Consider the following 7,300-nt stretch of genomic DNA (forward strand, 5'->3'; position numbering starts at 1 on the left):
CTTGTGGGGAGGGGGTGTGTGAGAGTTGGGCTTTGGGGGTTGGGAGTGAGAGTCGGGCCTGGGGGCGGGGAGGGCGGGGTGAGTGTGACAGTCGGGCCCTGGGGGCGCTGGAGTTGAGAGTTGGGTCTTGGGGGGGGAGGGTGGTAAGAGTGGGGCCTTGGTGGGGGATGGGTATCGGACATTGGGGGGATGAGGGTAGGGGTGAGAGTCAGGCCTTTGGGATGGAGATGGGGGTGGGTGTGACAATGGGGCCAGGGATGTGGAGCGGAGGTTAGAGTCAGGCCTTCTGGCGTAAGGTGGAGGTTAGAGTCAGGCCTTGGGGAGGTTGTGGGGGAGGTAGTCAGGCCAAGTAGAGGTGAAGTCATGTGAAGTTATTGGGGTGGAGAGTCCTGTGAGTTGGGGAGTTCCTTTTCTCACTGGCCTTGTACTTTTCCCTCTCAGAGAGCTGAAAAATCCCTGTCCTCGCTCTCTGACACACACTGAACTCTGTCCTGTCTTTCTCTATGTCTCTGTATCACTTAACAACTGTTGCTAGGCAATAGCACTGTTTTTTCTATTTTGGGTGGAATTTTCTGTGCCCGCTGGTGTCGAGGGTGTTCAATGGCATGAACAGTATGGCGAGCAGGCCAAAAATCTGTTTCACAACATCGTGAAAACCGTATGCAATCGTCCGCCCAGCCCCTTGATGGCAGGCTGCGTTTCACACTGACGTGTTTCACAACAGCATATATCAGGAATGCACTTGCTGGGCTGCACTTTGAGGGGAACTCAGAGGTGAGTACGCAGTAATGTTGCTCAGCACTTGTGAGGGTTGTCTATTGGACTTCAAGGTTGAGGTGTGTTGGAGGAGAGGCGGCAAGGACTGCCCTGCAGTTGAGGTGACTTGGGGGTGGGGGAAAGGGCTGCTCAGTGATTGAAGGTAGTGCACAAGCATGTGCAGCGTGGTGGGGAGGGAAGTGGCCATACATTAGGGAGACATTGGGTGGAATTTTCCACATCCACCCACCGCCAGGATCGTCCAGTCCCACCGCAAGTCAATGGACTTCTGGCTGGGGTGCCGCCTCAGCCATGGCCAGTCCCACCCGCCATGGGGCCAGAAAATCCCGACCATTGTATAAAGTGACCATTCCTCCGCAGCTGAGACAGTTCAGTCACAGCCACATTGACATACTTGGAGTTGGGCCTCCAGCTTATCTGCCCAATCAAGCAACGCAGAGGCTTGCAAGTGCCACCAAGTGCTCCAGAGCTTTTCACCCCCTTGGGCCCAGACTGCAAACTAATGAGCATTTTAGTGGATGCAGAACAATTCGATGACTGCACACATTGTACAATCTCCTTGCTAAAGCTGGCCATGGAGCAGTCACTGGTGGAAACCTTTTCAATGTCTTCACCCTGGTTTGGCCCAGTCTCCCCTATGGTTCAAGCTAACAGTGCAGCCTTGCAGTGCAGGTTAGGAGAATGCCTGTGCCTGAGCTAAGAACACAGCATGCAGTCCAGTGGGCAAAGCTGCCACCAATCGGTCAGCTGGATTCAGGCAGAGGTGGTCAGGTTTCAGGCAGCCATGCAGTGCACTAAACTCTGAACATCCAAGTGGTGGCCAGCACTCGCTAAGATGCATTAAGGAGCCTTCAGGCTTAACTAAGAGAGGTTCTTAGTATGCCCAAGCTAACCCATTTGTCTCTCTCTTTCATCCTGCAGGAGGAGTACATCAGGAGGCCATGAGACGTGGGAGCAGAAGATGGCCATTTGGCCCATTGAGCCTGCTCCACCGTTCAATTAGATCATGGCTGATCTGATAATTCTCAACTCCTTTCCTGCCTTTTTCCCATAACCCTTGATTCCCTTAACAATTAAAAATCTGTCTATCTCAGCCTTGAATATACTTAACAACCCAACCTCTACAGCCTCTGAGAGAAGAAATTCCTCCTCATCTCTGTTTTAAATGGGCGGCCCCTTACTGTGAGATTATGCCCTCTGGTCCTAGACTCTCCCAGAAGGGGAAACAAGCTCTCAGCATCTACCCTGTCAAGCTCCCTAAGAATCCTATATGTTTCAATAAGGTCGCCTCTCATTCTTCTAAACTCCAATGAGTACAGGCCCATCCTACTCAACCTCTCCTCATAAGAAAATCCCTCCATACCCGGGATCAACCTAGTGAACCTTCTCTGGACTGCCTCCAATGCCAGTATATCTTTCCTTAGATAAGGGGACAAAAACTGTTCGCAGTATTCTGGGTGTGGTCTAACTAGTGCCTTATATAGTTTTAGCAAGATTTCCCTACTTTTATACTCCATTCCCTTTGAAATAAAGGCCAACATTCCATTTGCCTTCCCTATTACCTGCTGAATTTGTATGTTAGCTTTTTGGGAATCATACACGAGCACTCCCAAATCCCTCTGTGCTGCAGCTTTCTGCAGACTTTCTCCATTTAGATAATATTCAGCTCCTCTATTCTTCCTGCCAAAATGCATAATCTCACATTTTCCCACATTATATTCCATCTGCCAAGTTTTTGCCCACTCACTTAATCTGTCTATATCCCTCTGTAGATTCTTTGTGTCAACCCCACCACTTATCTTCCCAGCTATTTCTGTGTCATCCGCAAACTTGGCCAAAGTACATTCATTTCCCTCATCCAAGTCATTAATAAATATTGTAAATAATTGAGGCCCCAGCATTGATCCCTGTGGCACTCCACTAGTAACAGGTTGCCATCCTGAAAATGCCCCCCTTATCCTGACTCTTTGTCTTCTATTAGTTAGCCAATCCTCTATCAGTGCTACTTAGTTCCAGCATTACATACTGGCATACCCTCCACCAATAAAATAAGAAGGTGAAACATACTCAGGTCATGACAACAAAAACAAAATTTATCTTATTTTGACAATTCCAAACTAGCTACATAAACTTCTCTAGTCTTCATTCCCAGACCTGCATTGATAAAGTAAACATAAACGAACATAAAATCACCAATGACCTGTCCCTCTTGTGCTCACAATGCCTTTAACTCATGTTTGTGAGTGCTACATCTAGGTGCTCCCCCCTCGCTGGCAGTGGCATTGGAGACAGCCTGTTAACCCTGCTGTCATGTTGGCCTTGATAACCTTGGCGGTCATCCCCTGGCCAGTGGAGCCTGTGCTTGCTCTGCCTGGAGGGAATGGCTGGCATCTCTCCGGTCACCGCAGCCTCGTAAGATGTCACAGTCACTGGCAGTGGGGCGAAGGAGCTGCTGCCATCACCCAGAGCGCCCTGTGAGGAGCCCACAGAGATGACAAGCAGTTCGTGCACCAAAGTGAGGTCATTCTGGACCTCCCTGCTCACCATTGCTGGATGGGCACCTAGCTGGGTCACATTCAACTCCCACGGTGGCACTGACAACCTGAGGTCATTGCCTATGTGAGGGCTGCACGTCCGAGCGCAACCCCAGGAACCCCTAATTCTGTCCCTGGATCTGCCTCTCCATGAGAGTTACCACTCTCAAAGGAGGAGGCAGTGTGCTCGGCCATGAGGGTCAATGCATTGCCTATGCTCCACATGGACTCCTCCACAATGGAGACCATGGCACGCATTCCCTCACGTATCTCCACCAGATCCTCCCGCACACCCTGCTGGACTTCCAGCAGCTGCTGCCGCAGGGATGACTCCAGAGGCTCAACATCAGCCACCGACTGAGCATGTTCCTAGACCCCAGCAGTCCTCCGACTGCCGGCGCCCTGGGCACTCTCTGCCTCCGCCTGCACCTCAAGTAAGTGCGAAGTGCCGTCATCAATCTGCACTGACATTCTAGCTACTGAACTAATGCTCACCGAGGTGATGGTATCTGTGTTGATGCCTGGTTCAGACAGTGGGTATGACACAGGTGCAGATGGAGCCCGGTGGTCCTCCGGGGTCAGGGGTGGCTCTTCGGGGTCCGCAGAGTGAATGGCTGCTGGTGAATCTAAAGGAGAATAAGGACATGTCATTATTTAAAGTCATCACACTGTCACTGTGCATACCAGACACCCTGGTGAGACAATGGAGATCTGCATCACAGTGCCCTCATCTTTCAATGATCAATGGGGACTCCAGGTTTGAAGCTTACATCAGTGAAGAGACTACACTAGAATGGCTGCACAATCCAAAACCCTCACCTTTGTGCACTGCGCTCTTACCTTCATCTGGCACCCCTGCCTCTCCACGCCCGGTTGCACAGGGAGTGTCCAACTCTCCAGCTCCAGGGCCTTGCTCAAACCTGCTGAGCAGCACGAGGTTGGGCTCCCCTCCGCCTGTACGTGTCCTCTCCAATTGGTTGTGGGCTGTCTTCTCCTGAAAGGACAGAGGAGCATTGATTAGTCCACTCTCTACCTGCAGCGCCATTGCAGCCTGCCAACCCCACCTGAGGAGCACCTGGCAGGGCACATCCGAATTGTGACCCTCGAGCCGCAAGGCACTCAGTCTAAGCAGCCAGGGCTCAGACCCTTCCCCAGCTTTGGTGTTATTGACAGTTGGCACTCAGACTCTAACACCCCTGAGCTCCACAGGAGGATGGCTAGACATTAACAATGCAGTAGGTCATTGAAGTGCTTCTGGCGCTGCACCATATCATGGCTGCTCATCAGCGCTGCCACCTCCTCCCATGCCCTCTTCGTGAGGTGTATTGGCCTCCTCCTCTCATCTCTGGGGACAAGGGTGGCCCTCCTGGCAGCTACCACCTCCAAGAGGGTTGCGAGGCACTCGTCGGAAAAGCAGGCGGCCGAGTGCCCACCTGACCTGCCTTCCAGTCTGCCATGTCCAGCCGTATTCGATTCCATTGGGAACGCTAAACACACATCCTTCTGTGGCAGCCTTCCAGGGACTGCCTGGGCCGCTTTTTAACCAGGCCACCAGGTTGCCATTGGACCCAACGACTGACAGGGCCCTACCCGCCCCTTTCTGGCCAGTACGGACCCTAACCTAACCCACTTCCTGGAGGAGGTGGCTGCCAGGAGGGGCACCCTTCTCCCCAGTGATGGAAGGAGGAGGCCACCACACCTCACCAAGAGGGCATGGGAGGAGGTGGCAGCTCTGGCGAGCAGCCATGATGTTGTGCGGTGCACATGGGTGCAGTGCCAGAAGCGCTTCAATGACCTGCTACACACAGGAAGGGTGAGTACTGTGTTGGCATGGGTCAGTGCACAGAAGCGTTAAGGTCTGCCTGTCCCCCTGTAGAGCTCAGCTCAGTGTGAAATCACGGCTGGGGGCCGATCACGGGCAGCAGACTGTTTCCCTGCCGCTCCCGGACCCGCCCACCACACCCGCCTGGTGACCTGAAAATCATGCCCTAGATTTCTAACCCCCTTTTAACATATCTCTTTAACTTCAGGGGTCATATTATGTATTGTTCCTAACATCTCACACGGAAAAAGAAAATGAAAAGGCATCTTTAAAAGGAGTTTCATTTTCTATTAAACAAAAAAAATGCTGGCCTAGCTAGTGACGCCCACATCCCAAGAATGAATAAAAAAATCCCCTTTTCTCACTATCTCTATCCTAATTATGCAGAACAATGTACTTACATCTAATTTACAAGGATACTTGACTATTCAATCATAATTATATTTCATGCAAGTCCACTATGAGCACGACATTCATGTTCCTCATCATTTAACCTCTTGATAAGGCATTGGCTATGATATTGTCTCTTCCTGCTGTATGAATAATTTTCAAATTATGTGGTTAAATCCCAACAAAAAAGTCTCAGATTCCTGGTATAAAATTTCACTGGGAAGGTTAGCAGATTATGCTCTGCATAAATAATAGTCTCTGCAGAGTTTTAAGAGACGCAAATTTCAAAGCGCTTTAGAGCCAACACCACACTCAAAGTCTCTTTTTCCACTGTTGAATACTTTTGCTTGCAAGAATTCAACCTCTGAGAAAAGTAACTAACTGGCTATTGGATCCCCATCCCATCCTCCTGTAATAACAGTGCACAGGACACATGTTGCTGGCATCAACAGCCAGTTTAAACATTTTAGTATAATTCGGAACAAAAACAGAATTACCTGGAAAAACTCAGCAGGTCTGGCAGCATCGGCGGAGAAGAAAAGAGTTGACGTTTCGAGTCCTCACAACCCTTCAACAGAACTGAGTGAATCTTAGGAAAGGAGTGAAATATAAGCTGGTTTAAGGTTGGGGGTGGGGAGAGAAGTGGGGGTGTGGTATGGTTGTAGGGACAAGCAAGCAGTGATAGTAATAAAAGTATCTGCTCCTATCACTGCTTGCTTGTCCCTACAACCACACCACCCCCCCCAACTTCTCTCCCCCCCACCAACCTTAAACCAGCTTATATTTCACCCCTTTCCTAAGATTCACTCAGTTCTGTTGAAGGGTCATGAGGATTCGAAACGTCAACTCTTTTCTTCTCCGCTGATGCTGCCAGACCTGCTGAGTTTTTCCAGGTAATTCTGTTTTGTTTTGGATTTCCAGTATCCGCAGTGTTTTGTTTTTAATCTCTAAAAAAGCCATGTTCGTCTTGGCAAATTCACTTTTTCCCAAGTTTATGACTAAATTGGCTCTTGTAATTAATCAAACAATTTGTTCAAGTGTTGCAAATGTTCCTCCCAGGTTTGACTGAACACAACCAAATCATCAATATATACCATACAGTTGTATGACCTTGTTGGTTAACCTTTGAAAAGTTGCTGGTGAAATCTCCATTCCGAAAGGCATGACATTGCACTGAAAAAGTCCATCCAGGGTTACAAAAGCTGATATCTCTATGGCTATATTGGTTAATAGAATTTGCCAATATCCCTTCAATAAATCAATTTTTGTAATGAACATTGCTTGTCCAATATTTTCAATACAGTCTTCTAATCGTGGAATTGCATATGAATCTGCCTTTGTTACTGCATTAACTTTACAATAATCTGTACATAATCACTGTGTCCCATTGGTTTTGGCAACATTACAACAGGTGAGCTCCAGCTACTGTGACTTGATTCAATAGTGTAATTTTCCATCATGACCTTCATCTCTTCCCTCAACTGGGTTAACTTCTCCAGATTGAATCTGTAAGGATGTTGCTTTATGGGTAACACATCCCCAACATTAACATCACATACGGCTAAAGATGTTTTCCCGGGCCTATTAACACAAATTGATGAGTTTGTAATAGCTTTTGTAAGTCTCTTTGACAGTCTTCTGGAAGATAGCTAAATATTACATCTAGATTTTTAAGCACCTCTGTATTACCCAATCTGATTGCTGGAGGGTCAACTTTAGAATTTTCGACTTCTAATTCATTCTCAGAGTGTTCTGCTATTTCTGTTTCACTCCCTAC

At 48.7% G+C, this 7,300-nt stretch overlaps 1 long non-coding RNA gene across 1 annotated transcript; it reads left to right on the forward strand.

The window, feature by feature from the left end:
- The first annotated feature begins 294 nt into the window (after nt 1-294).
- Nucleotides 295-6,798, forward strand: LOC121280477. The gene is made up of 2 exons (XR_005943620.1): nt 295-774; nt 6,583-6,798. It is a non-coding gene; the product is annotated as an uncharacterized LOC121280477 (long non-coding RNA).
- The last annotated feature ends 502 nt before the right edge of the window (nt 6,799-7,300 follow it).

Source organism: Carcharodon carcharias, chromosome 7 (genome assembly GCF_017639515.1).
Source record: "Carcharodon carcharias isolate sCarCar2 chromosome 7, sCarCar2.pri, whole genome shotgun sequence".
NCBI classification, from domain to species: Eukaryota; Metazoa; Chordata; class Chondrichthyes; order Lamniformes; family Lamnidae; genus Carcharodon; species Carcharodon carcharias.